Source organism: Mustela erminea, chromosome 10, assembly GCF_009829155.1.
Source record: "Mustela erminea isolate mMusErm1 chromosome 10, mMusErm1.Pri, whole genome shotgun sequence".
Lineage (NCBI taxonomy): Eukaryota > Metazoa > Chordata > Mammalia > Carnivora > Mustelidae > Mustela > Mustela erminea.
The window spans coordinates 61,052,609-61,073,208 of NC_045623.1; positions in this window are offsets into that span (position 1 = coordinate 61,052,609).

Genomic DNA, 20,600 nt, shown 5'->3' on the forward strand with positions numbered 1-20,600 from the left:
TACTTGGCACAGATTAGATACTCCATATATTTTAGTCCTTTTATTATGCTTTGTGAATATTCTCTATATAACCAAATGTAGGACCGTGGTCACACTAGAACCTCAATAAATATATAGTGATTAAGTAAAAGTCCTTAATCAAGGAAAGCAAAATATGATCAGAGTCTCTTGGAAATATTTAGAAAGAAGTTTGTTTTTTTGTTTGTTAGTATGATTGTGACATTATTATAGGCTGGTTTTGTAGAAATGACACCATAAAAAGAGTGGAGGTTCAACTATGATCCCCTCCCTTGAGGAGATACCTGTCTATTAGGGACTATGGACATATAAACAGCTAATTACAGTATAGTGTGAGAAGTGGCTGAGCATAGGCAGATGGAATGAGGAAAAGGGAGTCACTACCAGGGAGTCAAAGAAATCTTCAAAAAGAATCTAACTTTTAAGTTGAGCCTTAGAGAACATGTTAGAATGTGTTTGAAGGATGAACAAGAGAAAGCAAAAAACAATTCCAGAAAAAGAGAAAAAGAAATTCCAGAAAAAGAGAAAATTGTGAATTTAAGAGATAATGTGTGTCACACAAACTGTGTCAACTTCTCCACTGTTTTCTTGCAAACATAAATGAGAAAATGGTCTAGCAATATAGTTCTAACCAGCCCTGTTGTACTTATCCTGTGGTGTACATATTTCCTGGAACATCTCCTTCTAGGTGAACATTTATTATAGTTTGAGAAGGTGAGACAGATGTAAAAGTCCTATGTAAGTTCTTTACAAATGTGAATTACCCTTATTATTTACAGACTTTTAAACTAAAATTGGAAAAGTGTGGTCAGTTATTCTGGCCTTCTCAACCCCACAGGAGAATTTGTTTCCATGCTCTTTCCTTCCTTCTAATATTGGTCCAAACGCAGTGGTCCAATGGCTCATGGCCATTTAAAGCAAGATTGAGAAAATATTTCTTAGTTTGGCAATGGAGTTTGGGAATTGGCCAGACCAACTTACTTCAGCGATTTTAATGCAAGGCACTCAGCAAATTAAACTTGTTGCTTATAAAATATTTTCCATTTACCCAGTGTCGGCCCTTTTATAGGAAAATTTGCATCCAGTTAGAAATGCAAAGTAAGAGTATATATAGTTTTCCTAGCTCCTAAGGATTGCCTAGAGGAAAAAGCAAAATGGAGCCTGATGCAACATGTGGTCTGTCTCTTCCACTCCCAGTGTAAGAGAGAAGTTTCACTGCCTAGAGATTCATTACCTAGAACATAAGAATAATGAGAATTTCAGCCTTAAATAAGGTATACCTTGGAATCAAAGACATCTCTAACCTTTTGCTCATTTATGTATTCACTGAATGTTTACCAAGGAATTTATTATTATTTATTTATTTATATTTATTTATTTAGTACAAGGCATCATGCAGAAGCTGGGAATGCAAAGACAGAAATGAATTAGACCTGCCCCATTAGAGAGCTCACGGCCCAGTGGATAAGAAAGACACAGAATCAAGTAATTAAGAAACAATGTGGTGATATCCATTCAGCATTCAAGGGGCACGAAGAACAAGCAACTAAGCTAGCATCTGTCCAGTAATGGAAAAACTACCAGTGAAACAGTGAACACTAGACCTTGACATATTCCTTCAGAGCTTTGTAAATTCTACTCTAGACAAACTTAAGGACTAGATCAGAGTTTTTTTGATAGCAACACTACTGACATTTTGGGCCAGATAATTCTTTGTTGTGGGGGCTATCCTATGCATAACAGGATATTTAATATCTGTGGCCTTTACCCTCTAGATGCTGGGAGCACCCACTATTTGTTAATCAAAAAATGTCTACATATAAATAGGTTGTGGGGGCAAAATTACTCGTAATGAGAACCACTGGATTAAATGATTTTCAATGTTCCTTCTATCTTTAAGGATTGAGCTAGTAACCCAGTTGGCATTATTATAATTCCCAGAAAATGCTCATTTCTCCCAACTGATATGGGAACTACTTAGATTTGACCACAACCCTGTAGTCATTTGCTCTTAAGGAAACAATCTTAACCTAGAGAGAGAAAAACTCAAATCATAAGTCTCAAACCCATAAGTACTCTCTATCTCCAATATTATAATGCAGTCTCTGTTTGGTCAATGTTACTCAAACAAAGATATTCTGTGTTGAAGAAGTTATGCTTCCTGGAAGCCAGTTATTGACCCGGAGGAGATAGCTTTGCTACTTGGGCAGAAACAGCACTTAAAAGAGAGAAGTGCATTTTATCTGTGCTCTATGTAACCCCTCCTTCAATCAAAGCAATTCTGTCCTTCATCTTATTTATCCATTCTTTTTAAGCCTATGAAAAGATAGAAAATGTTTGGTAGAAATACTGGAGTTGGATCTAGAGCCCTGAGTTTGGATCCTAGTCAGATCATTAAACTCACTCTGTTAATTTGGGCAAATTACTTCATATATTGGCTTGCTCATTCAACAAACTTTTTCCAAGTGCCTGCTGCACACGACAAACTATAACAGTTGGCTGGGGATGCACAGGGAATGACACAGCTCTCCCACTAGCTTTTCACAATTGAGAAAAAGGAAACTACCATATCCCATGTGATGGTATTAGTGTGTCATTAGGCACTACTCACAGGGAAATTACAACTAGTTATGTTTGTTTTTGCCTTGGCCAAGGAGCTAGGTTCTTCCTCCATGAACTTGTCCTCACCAATTTGTCCAAAATCCCTCTCTCTGTTTGGTCAATTCTCATTGACTGGGACAAACCATGCCCAGTAATGTCAAAGGGCAGGTTGTCATCAGGTGGAATATCCATATTCAAGGATAGCTTGTTCTGTATTCCTAGCATTTGATCTCTGGCCCCTAAGGAATGTTCTTCCTTCTGCCTCTAAATTAAAGAAATCCTTCTCTAGTTCTCCCACAAGTCCTTCTCCCATTTAAATCACTGTTCTACCTTTCTCTCTTCTTCCCCCATATCTCAGAATTATCTAATCTCAGAGAGTCTCCATACATGTATCCAAGAATTTGAGATAGTGCCTTGACCACAGATGTAAAACATTTTTTTAAATCTTTATTTTTGTTTCATTTGGGACAGAAAGAAAGAAAAAAATTTGTCCTAAAGACCAGTGAGAAAGAAATTATTTTCACACAAAAAATAATGAGGTAAATGCTAGCAAGATAAACTCATCACATCCTGTAGTAACTGATATGAGACTATCAAGCTCAGAATGCTAGGGACCATGGCCTTTCCCAATAAATGGCAGCTGGCAACCTGGCCATCAGTTTGTAATTATATAAACATTTATCCCATGGTCAAGCACTTTTTCCAAATGACAGGGATGGCTCCGTAGACTATTATAAACAAAAGCTTCAAATAAATTTTTACTTCTTTTTAGGGCTTCAGATTACTCCAACATAAAAATTAAAGGCTTGATTAGGAATATATTAGTCCTGAGAAAACATTAATTTATTACTCAGTGTGACTTGGATTCCTTTCCCCACCAATATCCCTGCTACATATTTCTCCTTACTTAAGAAGGGCTACTTGATCCGAATGTGGAGGCTGCAGGAGGAGGTGAAAAGAACAAGACAGATTCCTCAGAGGAGGAACTCAGTAGAATGTGGGTGGAATATCAGGATTTGAGGAGATCCAATGAAAGCTTTCACATCTTGCGTACATTTTTAAAAATAACGCTCTACAAAATGTAGTCTCACTTCCTTGTTATTACATAGAACTCTTTTAATTAAACTTTGGAAATAAATGAATAAGGGTCATGAGGATAAACAGAACTATTCAATTTTTAAAACACTTTTTTTGAGATACAAGTCATATACCATCCAACCATACTCACTTACATTGTACAATTCAGTATTTTTTAGTATATTCACAAGGTTGTGCATTCATTTCCATATTCAATTCTAGAACTTTTCATTACCCCTAAAAGAAACCCTTTAACTCACCACTCCTTGATCTTTCCTCCCCCAGTCACTAATCTACTTTCTGTCTCTATAGATGTTCCTATCCTGGACATATCATATAAAAAGAATAATATAATAGGAAGTCTTTCGTGACTGGATTTTTTCATTTAGCATATCGCTTTTCTATTTTATCCATGTTGTAGCATGTATCAGTACCACTGGGTAGGTCCTCCAGACCTTTCATTCCCTGGGTAGAAATTCTCACATTGATAACTGAAGGGATTCCCCCTAGAGGCTGCTCTACTATGATGTGAACTGTTTTTGTGCTGTCGTTTGTGACTCTACAGGATGGATTTGAAGTCAGGCTTAAGTGGATATCCTAGCACCTCCACTTACTTAATAGCTGCTGTGACATTGGGCATAACAACTGAGTCTCAGTTTGCTCATCTGTGAAATTAAGAAACAGGATATTTTCAGTGTAGTCCCTACTTCATGGTAGGTGCCCCTTCTTTTATCCGTACATTCTAGCATCCAGCCCAAAGTAGGCATGCATTAAATGTTAGCTGCAGTTACCTCCTCTGTTCTTACATTCTCTTTTTAAAGGGGATTTTTAATAGGCTCTTGTGTCAGGCCACAGAGATATCTTCTTCCTACCATAATTAAGCAACTTGAGAAATCCTGTGAGGTCGATAAATTTGGAAAACGCTTACATAAAACAGAATATAAAATGGCAAGTCCTGCCATCAGAAGCCAGTAAAAGTCAATTGCTTTATGCGACACCTCTACAAATGGCATTATGTCATTGCATAATATTAGTAAGAAATTGTAAGATTTTGTTCAGGCCTATAAAATGTAATGAGTCTCACATCATCTACCAATATAAAAATAAATTGAAAGAAAGTAATATTTTAAAAAGAAAAAAAAACAAGCTTCCAACTTCTTGGCTTTTTCTGTGTTTGAGGAAATTTAGTCCATAAAGAAATGAATTTAAATGTTTTTCAGTGTGGTTAGTTGGCGTTCTTTCTCTTTCTCTTTTTTCCTTTCTTTTTATTATTTTAATTTTTCATCTTTGCCTTTTTTATTTAACTGGGAACACACAAAAACTCTGTTTCAGAAATCAGGTGGTCTTGGCTGAAAAATCCCCAATGCATAAAAAAGAACTTTAAGTGTTTAAAAAATGGAAAGTCTTCATGGTGCCAATAAAGAGATAGATTTATTCATCTGGGCTAAGGTACAGGACATTAACTTTCACAGATGCATTTGTTCATCAGCAGTTCACACTAAAGCAACCTGAAAAGTCTTTGTAAATCTAAAGAAATGAGGCTGTGTGTGCCTGGCCTAGAACACTATTTCTTTTGGTAACAAATAATGATATGGGAATCCAAACTTACCCAGTGGGTACTTCTCTTAGGCAAGGTTGAATGCCTATTGGTTCTGGAACAGAAAGAATTGATCATTCTGATAAGAATATGCTATCCTACCAAAATCTAGCCTGCATCTGTATTAAATATGGCCCAGAAAAAATGGAAGGAATAATCTCATAGCTCCCCAACAGTGTAGTCTTACGAATGTAAGCAAACATGTCTATTAGGAATAATATATAACAAGAGCTGAGCCATTGGGCTCTCTAAATAAACTGTCTTCATATTTGGGAAAGGGAAAAACAAATGTGGTGTGTTTGGCTCAAGGAATGGGCTCTGTTTTTCTTTCTTTGTCAGCATTACCATTCAGTGGTGCAGATGGACAGGACACCCTTGGGGATGGGATACATTTGCTGGCTCAAAATGGAAACAGCATGGAGTGGTTTAAGCCAAGGAGGAAAGCTTAGATTCATGCAACCAGTTCAAGTTATTCGTAGACTGAGATAAATCTAGAGTTGAATGTAAACCTATAGATCATCTCCTCTACCTTTAACCCAGTACCGGAATTCCTTCTTTAGATGGTTGAATGATGACCACCCAGCCACCAGTTGAACCTTTTCCAGGAACAGGGAACTCATTATTTGTGAGCAGCTCTGTGTATATTATTATTGATATTACCATGTGGATCATTACCATTTTTACAAAACTATAGCAATTGTTGTAACCTCCAAGGAGAGACAAAACTGGAATGGTTGTGAAAGCTCATTTCCTTACTCTTATTAGTAGTTTTTCAGGAAACCATCTTAACATTCCTGACCTCTCCAGGAATAGGCTGATACCAGAGGCTGGACTTGGAAGATCCTCCCTTTACAAACAAGAAGTCAGTTATATTGTCCCTACTTTTTTTTCCTTTTTCAGAGGAAGAGGGTTATGGGGTCAGGGCACCCACCTGTTAGGACACTTTTTGTGGTGCATTTAGTAGTGCTGTCTGCCTAACACAACTCTCTGTGGAATGAGAACCAAGAACCTTGTATGTGCTCCCTCACCATTTGTAAAACTTATTTTAGATTTATACGAGCAGGTATGTATGTAGGACCCCTTTGCATAACACAATCACTACCATTTATTGAGCACTTATAAGGCCTTGAGCTTCAGGCTAAGCGCTTGAGATTTATTATCACATCTAATCTTCCAAACAGTACTCTGAGGATAGATACTATACTCACCCCCTTTTTTTCACTCCTTTTTTGAAGAGGAAGAACCTAAGTCTCAGAGAAGATGACTGGTCATGGCAAAAACTGGGCTTCTAGGCAAGAACATGTTCTTTTTTTAATATATATATACACATATGTATATGTATATATATATATATATATATATATATATATATATATATATATTTACATTTATTTGACAGGGAGAGAGAGAGAGAGAGAGTGAACACACAAGTAGTAGAGCAGCAGGCAGAGAGAGAGGAAGAAGCAGGTTCTCCACTAAACAGGGAGCCTGATGCAGGGCTCAATCCCAGGACCCTGGGATCATGATCCAAGCTGAAGGCAGACACTTAACCGATGGAGCCACCCAGGTGCCCTGGCAAGAGCATGTTCTTAAACTCTTCTACACAGTTAACCACCACTGGTGTTGTGACCAAAGAACAACCAGGCATAGGTTGTTTAAAGTCAGCCAGGCATAGGTTCACCCCCTGTCTCTTCCCCTTCCTTGGAGTGAATATTAGGTACTTTCTTAGACATCATGCTATCTAAGTTTTGTGTTTCTTTATGAATTTTCATGAAGCTTAGGTGGGATATATCATGTACAGTAAAAAGAATTTTTCTAGTTACCCTAGAACTGAAAAGTAGGACTCCAAACAGGGTTAAAAAGTATTAGATATCCAATATTATAGAGCAAGAACAACCAAAGAACTACCAACAACTTGGCCTGTCTTGGGGAACACTAAGTAGGCTAATACCTCTGCTACCACTTATGATCAAGCAGATCTCCTGTTGTCCAGAACTTAAGAGGGAAAATGACAAAAGGGAAAGCAAGCATTATGAGAGTTATAAGCAATTGATCTAGTATCAGAGTGTTGTAGCTTTGTCTCTTCCTAACCAGAGCCAATGAGGGAGGCCCCAAGAGAATCAATGCCAAAGAATAAGTGTTACCTTCAAGAAAGAGAAAATTGTGTCTCATTCCCTGGTTAGACAACTGTGTATGCAATGAGTCTTTGACCTAACCAGTGCCTCTTAGAGCAAGGAAAAATAGAGTTGGAGGAAGATAGTCAAGTTAGTAAGTGGAGATTTCAAAAAGATTCATGACAACACTTGATGTAGTAAGCACAGGTAACTTTCTTGTATCAATGGGGGCTAGAGAAGGTGATTTGGAGTCATCTTACCAGTGTCACCCAAGAAAGCAACTCTACACAGCCACACGGGACTCTGGCTGCAAAAGAATAAGGCACATTCTCAACAGAATTGCTTTAAGTGTATTTTATGGAGGAAAGAATTAAAATAGGAGTGGTATATCCTAATTATGAAACTGCAAAAAGATATACATGAGCCCTACCTATGAGAGAGCCTGCATTTATTTGGACACCTGCTGCGCAGACCAATTTATGTCCTGAGGAGGAATAGCAACATCTTACAAAATATATAACTGCAGATCCAGTTAAATATAAATGTTTTTCCCCACTTCCCCTAATTCCTTCCTCCTAATGAGGTAGAACAAGAGGATGGATAAGGGCAAGGAACTGGAAGTGTGATCACAGGATCACAACATACACACACACACACACACACACACACACACACGCACGCACTACATAGCTTCTAGGAGCCATGGGTCAAGCATGACCTAGAGGGTAAGAAGGGGGTGGTTAGTGAGTTTAGAAATTAACTATGTACTGGACAAAAATTTTAATAATTTAAAATGACCAGAAAATTGTAGCACTCATCACAAAAGTTAATAAAAGAGGATAAAAGTGGGGGACGCCTGGGTGGCTCAGTTGGTTAAGCAGCTGCCTTCGGCTCAGGTCATGATCCCAGCGTCCTGGGATCGAGTCCCGCATCGGGCTCCTTGCTCGGCAGGGAGCCTGCTTCTCCCTCTGCCTCTGCCTGCCATTCTGTCTGCCTGTGTTGCTCTCTCCCCCTCTCTCTCTCTGATAAATAAATAAAATCTTTAAAAAAAAATTCTTAAAAAAATTCTTAAAAGTGGAACATCTGGGGGTGGGCACTGATTGGTAAAAAACAAGTATTTCATGTCTATACCCAACCAACTTGAGACTATTACTGCTTTATCTAGTAATATATGTTAAATACTGGGCAAATAATATCTCCTCAATAAATGTTAGTTCTCTTTTCTCTTTACCATTATAGCATGTATTTGATTTCTTTTCTGACTATAACATAAATTATAAATCTTTAGAGAGGAAAAAACTGGAAAATACAGAAAAATATGAAGAGTACAATGAATATCAATCACAACCCTCTTCCTACCTTTAGAAGCATCGTTGAGCAGCTCACTTAGGAAATTTTCCCATATCATGAACCCAAGTCTGCTCCCTGATGTTTCCATGCACTGGTCCTAACATTGTCTTCTGATGATACATAGACTCAGTATCCTCTTTCCTCCATGTGACACTATTTTACATATGTAAAAAGAGGTATTTTCATTTTGTTTTGGCCCACCCTGCTTTTTTTTTTTTTAAACAGGTGAAACATTTTAAATTTCTTCCACTATTCTAAATGCCTCCTGGTTTCCAGCCCTTTCCTATTGCAGTCAATCAACCTCTAAGGATGTCTTGCTATGCCAATGTCACTTTTAAAATATGACATAGAATCAAGCCAAGCCCTAAACTTGACACAGGCTGATTATTACCTCCTTCATTTGAACACTGTTCTTAAATTTCTGTCATTGAGTACAGCCAAAGAACACAAAGAGACCAATTTGTCAAGTTGGAAATATTGCCTTAGCTTATGCTGACCTATTTTCTTCCTCAGAACTTCTCAGGGCAAAAAGAAGGATCTGGCAGCTTGATTTTGAGATTTTCCCAATTCAACAGAGAAGTTTTTGTGAGCCTCTTGAAAGAAATAGAGATTCCTGACATCTAGAAGTAAAAAATAAATTGTTTTAGAAATAAATGCCAATATGGTTAGAGGCTCTTTTTTTTTTTTTTCCCCAATTCATCCATTCATAAGTTGTGAATAAGAAGCATAAATTCAAGGGCTTAGAGTTTGGTAAGATGTCGCATTAATGCTCTTTTCAAACCTCCTTTTACTGGAGTGCCCAATTGGTAGTCATACCAAGGACTAACTCGAAGTCTGTGTTTTTAACTCACTGTGCTCTCGGGGCTACTCCTACCCTCCCATGATGGGAGAGGAGAGAGAAACAGCAAGGCGGAAAGCATCTTATAAAAGCGGTGTAGGCTGAATGGTGTCTCTTCAGAATTCTCCAGAATATGTTGAAGTCCTAACAACCAATACCTCTTTGAAGAGGTAATTAAGTTGAAATTGTGTCACTGAGATGGGATCTACTCCAATATGACTGGAGTCCTTAAGAGGAAATTAGAACTAGACATATCTTGAGGAAGGACCATATAAATAGTAGCTGGCTATGTACAAGTCAAGGAGAGGGACCTCCAGAAGAAACCAACCCTCCTGACACCTTGATGTTGGACTTCCAGCCTCCAGAACTATGAGAAATAAATTTCTGTTCTTGATGTCACCAAGTCTGTGGTAATGATCCCAGAAGGCTTAGCAAACTAATATAAGTGAGGACATTAACACAGGTGAGAAAGTAGAATGAAGCCCAGTGAATGTGAAAAGGCTGTTCGCACATCTTCTACCCTTTTAACTTTCCCCAAGAAGTCATGACATTATTCCTTTGAGATGCCTACGTTTTCTTCTGCAATCAATCATTCTAACATATCTTGTAAGAATTACAAAAAAAATCTCAAGCCATTGGAATTCTCTCCTGCTCTGACTTGTAAAAAAGTCTCCATCAAGAGGGCAGATAAGGGTAGTGGGTGTGATCTGAGGGCAGGGCACTCAGAGACAGTGGTAGAAGCTAAATCTATTTGCATTTAAGTGAACAAAAATACACGAGGAGATTCCAGAGTCATTTGTCCAGAGAGATCAGTTTCAGGCTTGAGAAGAGATCAAGGGAGACAGTAAAACAACTTGGGCTCTGAGACTGGGTACTGTAGACAATAAAGATCTGTCAGAAATTCCACTGTATGCTGTTGCCGTACACCCCTCATCACTGAATTTTTAAGGAAACGTCAATAAATTTCTATAGTGCTTTTTTGAATCAGATACTTCTTTCATTCTGATGCATTTCTTTGCTCTAAACAGCCTAAAAGTAATCTGGCATATTTTAATTATATACAAATAGAGTGTTGGAAAAAAAATTCTGTCATTCATTTAGGATTAATTAATTTACCTGATTGTCTTTTCCTCATGAGTATCACTGTATTGAAAATCCTGGGCTATGTATAAACTGTGAGGTGAGGAGATTGCATTCACTTTGGTTGATCTAAGTATCCAGGCACCTAAATCCTATTCAAATTCACTTACTTAATTCATTCTACAGATTTATTGTACAAACAGGCATTGGGAACCCATGATGTAAGGATCTGTCTACATAACAGAAATAAGATAAAAGTGTTTCCTGCCCTTATGTAACCTATGGTCTAAATTAGGTGGAAAATGTATGAGGGAACAGTGCCCCCAAATGAGCATTATTTGAAGAGAGAAAAAACTAGAATTATTGAATGTCGTGGATTTGATATGTGACTTAATCCTCATACAGCTACTATGACATAGTTATTTAGTAACTCACTTGTAAGATAGAAATACTGCAAGTCAAAAAGATTAATTAGTCTGTTCAGCATCACATGTATGGTATGGTAAGAGGTAGGGTAGGATGAGTGTTCCTTGATGGTGATCTTTGCAATACACCAACCTACGTTCCTTGAGGGCAAGGTCTTTTTCTTATAAATTTTGAAATCCTTATTACACCATAGAACATGGCCCACCTAAGGATAGGTTGAATAATTTTGTGTTGAATAAGGCCTTTGTAGGAAATTATTGGAGTACTCCAGGGATCAGTCCTTCTTTCTAGGAATTTCTCTTCTTAATCTGCTTTACTTCCTAGGTGCTATCCAATTCCATCACTTTAAGATATAATGTTAACTACTAAATTTTTATTTTTATCCCCAAATGAATTTTGGACTTATATCTACTGCTTACTTATCTCCCTGAGATGGTTTATAGATCTCTAGCCTAATGTATTGAATGAGAGCTCTTGATATCCCACTTTAAACCAGATTCACCACCTTCCACCTTATTCCCCACCTTAATGCACTCAGTTCAAGCCAAAACCTTGCTGTCAGCAGTTTCTCCTCTCCCCTCCCATTCCATATGCAGTAAATTGGCAACTCCTTCGGGTGCCACCTTCAAAATGCACTTTGAAACCTATGCTTCTCACCATCCACCTCTATCTCCACCCCCCGTCTAAGCCAGTGCTGCTCGCCTATGGAAGGCAGCAAAAGCATCTTCACTCTTATTTATTTTAAAGAGAGAGGATGAGAATGAGCCCACAAGTAGGAGGGGTGTAGTGAGAGAGAGAGAGAGAGAGAGAATCCCAAGCAGATGGAGACTGACACATAGGCTCAATACCATGACCCCAAGATCACGACCACAGCTGAAACCAAGAGGTGGATGCCCCACTCATAGCACCACCAAGGTGCCCCTCCTTACAACTTTTAGAACACACTGACATGTTCTCACTTCAAAGCCTTTACACATATCCCTGCCTGATAGCCAGTCCCCCAATCTTCACATGGCTCACTTCATTAAGCTTTCTGTTAACGGAAACTGTATACACTCCTCTCTGTGTATATGTGTGCAGTACAGTAAGGGTATAATAAATTAATATACTAAATACATGTGAATCACACCATGTATATAATGACCAAGTCTGGATAAAGTTGGAGTTTCTTTCTTTGCTTTAAGAAATTTTCTTTTTCGGCACACTCCTGTGTGAACATTCATAATCACTCATCTGCCGGTTTCATTGCCATAGATCAGTCCCAGAAGCTGCCAAGGAAACCACATAAACCTCATACCATCCAATGTCTATGGCCAAGAAAGTAAGAGTACATGTCGCCCTACATTCATTTCTTTCACATTTGTCTTTGGTTACTTTTGGCAGTCATGGGAGTCTGGAGAACCTTGTTATCACTCTGAAACAAAACCGATTCTGGACCTGAGGTCAGAAGGAGTTTAGAATGTCAAGGATGTGTTCTTTGGAAAGGAGACGTTTCTTGGACAAAGTGCCAAAGTTAGACAGAGGTTGGACCATGTGCGGCAAGACAATGTCAGAGGAGCCTGCTCTTGCCTGCGTCTTCCTTTCTCCCCCACACCCAAAACCTTTGTGGCCAAACAACCAAAAATCAAAGTCACCTTCAAGCATTTGGACAAGATACCAGCCTAGCCAGATGCATAAGAACGCCTGCTTGGCAGCAAGTCTCCCAGAAATGAAGTATAGAAAGACTGGGCTCAAGTGTGGACATATTTCTTCTCTTCTGCGGTCTCCAAGTTGTGAGATCCGTCCATAACTAGGCTGGAACCATGTTCTGGTCACAAATAATTTACCCTCCCTTCACAAGTTTGCAGTTCATAGTTTATAAGGCAATATAATTTATTCTTGATTCACAGCTTTCTTTCCTCTAAAAACAGGGGTGGGGTTAATTAAGAAATGTGCCCAAGGGCAGTTTTTTAAAAGGTAAGAATTATTTGCCTTCACTCTTGATGTAGACGTTGGAGGCAGAGAGCTCTGGGTTTGAGTAGCTGCTTGAGCACTTCAGATCTAGGGGACTTTGGGCTTATTGCTTCATTTTTCTAAACTCTATTTACTCATGTCCAACATGGCGTTATTGTAATGATTTAATGAGGAAGTATATGCAGGATGCTTGGCGAACTATTAGCACATATAATTCTTAAATAAGCATTATTTACTTATTCCTTTAACAAATTTGTACCTATTACCCACTACCATGTTGCCAGGCACGACTGGGAGCTAAAGACACAGCACCAAATAAGGCCTCTTTCCCAGTGTGCTTTAAATTATAGAAAGAAAGAAAGAAAGAAAGAAAGAAAGAAAGAAAGACAGACAATAAACAAGCACAAACTAAAAGCTGATTAGAGTACCTAAGTTACCACTCTCCCTTTCATTAACTCTTAGCCATACACTAAGAGAAAGGTGTCACGTGTTCACATACACACATCTACATCCACACCCAGAGAACCTATCTCTCAGTATGCTCTTACTGCTATGAACTCAGTATTAGAGTTGCTTCATAGACTGTGACAGTACCAGGTATTCTTTTTTATTCAAACCATAGTTTCTGAGGACATATTAAGCACTAGATTCAGTGTTGATGTTAGAAAAGAAGTAAAAGGTAATAATAAAAAAATGTTTTCCCCATCCATCTGTTCATGATTTTGTGGTAGACACAGACCACTAAATGCACAATTACAATACCATTTATTATTTGTTCTATGGAATGCTCACATCTCGGGCAACCTAGGAAGACTGAAAAGGAAGCAGAGAGCACCACTTCATGTGGCCTAAGAGAGACCTCCCCAAGAGGGTGAAATTGTGTGGAGTAACTCAGATTTAAACAGGTCAATAAATGAAGAATTTTCCACACACAGAGAACATTTTGTGGAAACAAATAACATAGAAAATTGTTTTTATATGTCTGGGCATTAGGGAGCTTCTATTCAATTCAACATCTTATACTCCAAGCAATGTGCTGCCAGTGGAAAACAAGAACAAGGCACAGTTTAAGGCAGGAGACCAATAAGCACACAAGAAACATTAATATATCGAGTAAGTGCCAAAATATAAGTAATACAAAGAAGGAGCAGGCTTCCAGCAGAATCAAAGATAAGAAAGAGAAGTTAGATGAAAGAATGGGTGTGCGGGCTGGAAGGGAAGCTTTCAGGACAGCAGGTCTAATCCATATTAGGAGACTAAGGTAGAACACTGCCAAATTCTAGGAACTTCCGTTAACTTGTTACAGCTAGAAAGAACTCATCCTTCAGAATTCAAACACCACTTTTCAAGGAAGGCATTCCCTGAGCCCTCAGGTAAGATCAGATATCCCCCCTCCAGTTCAGGTAGAAAGTAAATTCCATTATGAGAGACAGGACTATGTCACTCTTCCTCCGTGATGTTCTCCATTGCGTCTTATGATGCCTGGCACAGAATGAACTTCAACAAATAATAGATTGAAAGAGTGATTGCAAAGAGAAGGATTAGAAAGAACTGAAGCTGAAGGGTTACACAGGCACAATAACAGACAAGTGTATTTCACACTAGGAATTTGAAATCTAAAATCAGTGGTCTCCAAACTTTGGTTTCGTCACTTACCCTAGTTATTCAATGTTTGGGACACTCACTCCTAATATACGTACATTTATTAATATACAAATTTACATGTATTGCTCTAATGGATTTGTATATTATAAAATATGCAAAAACAAAATTAGAAAGCTTATTATAAAAAATAAACAGGAATAGATATCTTAATATGTCTTTCCTATGCCTCAGCACCAGATTATATGCCCCTAGGGTAGTCATATCCCTTTAGAAAACACTAGGGCATGAGAAGCCATAGAAGCATTCCAAGAACAATAATAGATATCCAAATTTGCATTTTAGGATGCTGTTGTAATTAGCCAGGTGATCCAGCCCATCGTATGCTCCTAAGCACTTCCCATCTCTGGTACCCTGCCCTGCAGTCCACATCTAGGTACCAAAACATGGGAGTGAATGTTAACTATGAGGGCAAGCTGAATTCATCACTTCTCTTCTCCAGGTTTTTAGTCTTTTACGAAGGAATGCAAGAAATAAAATAGTGATTAAGTTAGAGTTCCAGTGCTGTTCTTAATCAAGTTGGATTGAGAATATGATAAGGTCTCCTACCTCCATACTGAACACACAAATCAGAACTCAGGGGAAGCTGACTCTCTGACTGAACTGCAGCTGGCAGTGATGAGGCAAAGACCAGTCTCTGCTTCCCCCTTTTATAGTGTAGAGAATAGAAGCATGGGACCTCACTATGTGTATGACCAAGCAGTTCACAAAAATGAGAGAGATGGGCCAACACAGCTGAAATGCCATTTCAACGGTTTTGCTCCAAGTTGGCAGAATTGTCAGGTTTTTGCCATCTCTCCAGTTATGGAAATCATTCCTCACGTCCTGGGGGGAGCAAGTGAAAAGATGGAGAAAAAACCAGAATTATTCTCTATTAGCCCATCCTCTCTTGACAGTGGAGAATAGCAACCCCCTAGTGATAACGGGATAAATAAATAAATGTGACGCCTCCAATAGCAATGAAGAAAACCCAAAACTGGAAATTAAGATGATAATCAAGAAAGTTCTAGCATTTTATTTTAGTGCCTTAAATAATGAGATATGCAACAATGGGCAAATCACTTACCTCTCCTGGGCTGTACTCTCTCCATCTGTAAAATAAGTGGATGATCTCTAAGGGCCCTTGTAACTCTGACATTTTATGGTTTCTATAAGATATTCAGAAATTATTCTTGAACTGCCTTTGTCAAAAAGCAATAAAATTTAATATAATATTTTAAAATCCACTATTCAAATACTAATGGACTTAAATGACAAGGATGCTAGAAGAACTAAATGAAAATCTTGGACTTTCTGACCTAATCAATCAACATAAATGGATGGCAGGAAGAAGTTCAGAGGATGAAATCCTGAACATTATCAGGAAAATGCACTTTTGAGTTAAGGAGTCAATCAGCAAGAATTTTACCAATTTTGAAATGTCCAGTGTTAGGGATTCTGTGACACCAACTTGAGGCAGGACAGGACAAAGACTCCCATGGGCCGATAGTGATGAAAACCAAAGATGAACACATTCCATAATGGAGGGCAAGGATCTAGGGATACTCTGTGACATGAGAAACAGAGTGTACAGAGAGCAGCCATGCTCCAAAAAAGGACACCACTGTGCAGCTCTGCAGACAAAAAGGGACCAGCTGTCAGAATATGGGAATATTTTTAAAGATGATCAAATCAGAGCTGGTAAAACCTTTCTTCATCTGTTGGCTGCTTTAAATAAGTTACCTCATACATGGTACTGATTTCTAATGTTTAATTTATCAAATATGTATAGGTATATGTATGTGTGTGTGTGTGTGTATATATATATTATATATATATTATTTATTATAGATAGATTTTTATAGATGTAAATTCTGGACTCTCCATTCATGTATTTGTCTATACTAGCATAAATAACACAATGTACAGTATTTTAATTATTATAGCTTTGAAGCATTTTACAGTTAGGGATTGCATTTTTCTTGTGTCACACAATAACAGAAAACTCCCTATAGCCGCTTAGTGAAAGAAGAACTTCATCATTCTCACATAATAGAAAACTGAAAATTAGAGTCCAGTGCTGGTGCAGCCCTTGCGGACATCAGTAACAGAGGATTCTCTCATTTTGCTCAACTATCCTGGGTGCGGTTTTCATCTTCATGTCATTACTTCATGGTTGCAAGATGATTGCCTCACCTCCAGCACTCTATTTGTGTTCCAGACAAGAATAATAAAGAAGGCAAAGAGCAGAAGGCATGTATGGGATCAAAGTATCTTTTCTTCTCTTTTTTTTTTTTTTAAGATTTTATTGATTTATTTGACAGACAGAGATCACACGTAGGTGGAGAGGCAGGCAGAGAGAGGAAGGGAAGCACGCTCCCCGCTGAGCAGAGAGCCTGATGCGGGGCTCGAGCCTGAGCCTAAGGGAGAGGCATTAACCCACTGAGCCACCCAGGCGCCCCAAAGTATCTTTTCTTTTAAAGAGCTTTTCTAAGAAGCCCTGCCTAAGAATATTAGTATGAACAGCAATAAATGGCCACTCTATTTGCAAAACAGGTTATGAAATGTGTTTTATTATCTGAGCATACTACCTTGAGGAAAGTAAAGGGTAACCTTAATAAAAGAAAGAGAAACTTTGGCGTTGAGTAAGCAACTAACCAAATTTGCTTCTCTCCTCTCTAGATGATAGATAGATAGATGATAGACAGACAGACAGATAGATAGATAATAGATACCAGAGATATTTTATATATATCTATGCATACACACACACACACACACACACACACACACAAATTTGGTAGGGAATTTTAATCTTATGCATTCATCCTTTTCAAGTTTTTTTCTGAAGTTTTGTGCAGCATTTCATCAGGAGAAATCTTAAAATCAGAGATTAGTAAATTTAGTGATAATTAACAGCTTTTAAAAATTAAATAAACTCTTCTACATTTATTCACTTTTGCTTGAATGGTCCCTATCAAAATGTTATAATTTTCTTCATATGGTTCTCACATGTTTTGTGCTAGGTTAATTTCTTGTTTAAAAAAAAAAGATTTTATTTATTCATTTGAGAGAGAGTGAGAGCAAGAAAGATCACAGAGAGAGAGAAAGAGGGAGAAGTAGACTCATCACTAAGGAGGGAGCCAGATTTGGGGCTCAATCCCAGGACCCTGAGATCATGACCTGAACCAAAGGCAGACGCTTAACCTACAGAACAACCCAGGTGCCCCATAATTTCTAAGTATTCTAGATTCTATTTGGCTTTTAGATTTTCAATGTGATTTCTTTTATCTTTAAATTATTTTGTTTCGCTGATAACTGGAAAGCTATACTTTTTTATTAATCACGTATCAAGCTGACTTACTGAATTCCTTTATTAGTCCAAACATATTTTCTGTTGGCGCTTTCAAATTTGTACACTTAAATAATCATATTATCTGCAATAAAAGTCTTATCCATACTTACAGTGAAACATACTTGTATTTTTTCTTGTCAAATTACATTATTTCAGGAGTGAAGGGGAAACTTGATAAAATAATTTCATAGAATTGTACTAAATTTTATCAAATGTTTTCAGTTATATTTTAAGCTGATTATTTGGTTGTTTCTTTTTAATTGTTTAACAAACTGAGTTACTTTTTAAAAATTTTTATTTTTGTAGTTTCAAGTTTTTTTTTCCTGAGTTGCTATTTTTATTTTGTTTATTTTTTAAATTTAATTTCATTTTTCCAGTGTTCCAAGATTCATTGTTTGTGCATCACACCCAGTACTCCATGCAATACGTGCCCTCCCTAATATCCACTACCAGGCTCACCCAACACCTCACCCCCCTTCCCTCCAAATCCCTCAGTGTGTTTCTCAGAGTCCACAGTCTCTCATGGTTTGTCTCCCCCTCCAATTTCCCCCAACTCTCTTCCTGTCTTCTTCTCTCAATGACCTCTGTGTCATTTTTTATGCTCCACAAGAAAGCAGTTTCAAGTTTTTATTTAAATTCCTATTAGGTAACATACAGTGTAATTAGGTTCATGTGTAGAATATAAAATCACTTACAGACAACACCCAGTGCTCATCACAACAGAAACACTCCTTAATCCCCATTACCTATTTAACCCATCCCCATACCCCTCCTCTCTGGTAACCATCAGTTTGTTCGCTTTAGTTAAAAGTCTGCTTTATGTTTTGGCTCTCCCTTTTTCCACCCCCCCCATATTCATTTGTTTTGTTTCTTAAATTCCACATATGTATGAAGTCATATGGTATCTGTCTTTCTCTGACTTATTTCACTTAGAATTATATTCTCTCTCTCCTCCCATGTCATTGTAAATGGCAAGATTTCATCCTTTTATCTGGCTGAATAATATTCCATTGAGTAAATATACTATACTTTCTTTATTCATTCATAAATTGATGGACACTTGAGTTCTTTTCATAATTTGGCTATTGTTGATAATACTGTTATAAACATTGGGGTGCATGTGCCCCTTTGGATAGTGTGTTTGTATCCCAAAGTGAGTTACATTTAAAAAAATTTAAGATGTAAACCTGGTGATTCACAGACCTGTACCCCTGGGGATAAAAATATATGTTTATAAAAAATTAAAAATTAAAAAAAATTTAAGATGTGAAAAATTCTTTCATTTTTGTGATAAAACCTCATTGCTGATGTTATTGTTAGTATTAGTAAACTGCTTGATTTGATATCCTAATATTTTGTTCAAGATTATTTTACCTATGTTCATAAAAAGTTTGACTTTTTTTTTCCTTTTATCTATTTTTATTCATTTTTGGTATCTGGATTTTTCTAGGCTCATAAAACAAGTTGTTAAGTTTTGTATCTTTTTATTTGATCTTGAAATTTTATATCATATGGGAAATATTTAATCATGAATGTTTATTAGGAATTATAATTTAAAAAATTATGTTTAGTATCTGTCTTAGAAGTTTATTTTAAGATCTCACTATTTCAGATTTATAACTTCTTGTGTCAATACTGGTAATTTTTAATTTTACTTTTAAATCAACTTTATAGAGGTATAATTTTAAAACAATAAATACAACCAATTTAAGTGTACAGATTGATGAGGTTTGACAAATTAAAAATCCCATGTAACCACTTGAACACCAAGATATAGAACATTTATATCATCCTGATAAATGCTCTTTAAAAATTTTTTTTAAGATTTTATTTATGTATTTGACAGAGAGAGCGCACAAGTGGACAGAGAGGCAGGCAGAGAGAGAGAGGAGGAAGCAGGCTCCCCACTGAGCAGAAAGCCCGACTCAGGGTTCAATCCCAGGACCCTGGGATCATGACCTGAGCTGAAAGCAGAAGCTTTAACCCACTGAGCCACCCAGGTGCCCCCTGATAAATGCTTTTAAGACACTCTGTACTCAATTCCTCTCCCTCACATACTAGACAATCACTGATCTGCTTTCTGTCACTATAAATCAGCTTGCATACTCTAGAATTTCATATAAATAGAAGCATACTATATGTGCTCTGGACTCTTTTGCTCAGCATACTGTTTTGGAGAATCATTTATGTTGTTGCATGAATCAGCAGCTTTTCTTTTTAATTGCTGAGTAATATTCTCGTGTATAAATAGATGATTAATTTTTATCCATTTTCCTGATGAGGATATTTGGGCTATTTTTAGTTTGAAGTTATTGTGAATAAAACTGCCAAAAACATTTGTGTGCAAGCGTTTTGGTGAGCAAAATATTTTTATTTCTCTTTAGAAACTAGTTAGTTTTAGAATTGCTTGGACAAATAATAGTGCAATAAAAATAGTAGTTTTTATTTTTAAAAAAGTGATGAACTTTTTTCCAAAGTACTTACAATATTATATACTCTCAATACCAATCCATGAAATTTCCAGTTGCACTAAATCTTCTATAAAATTTA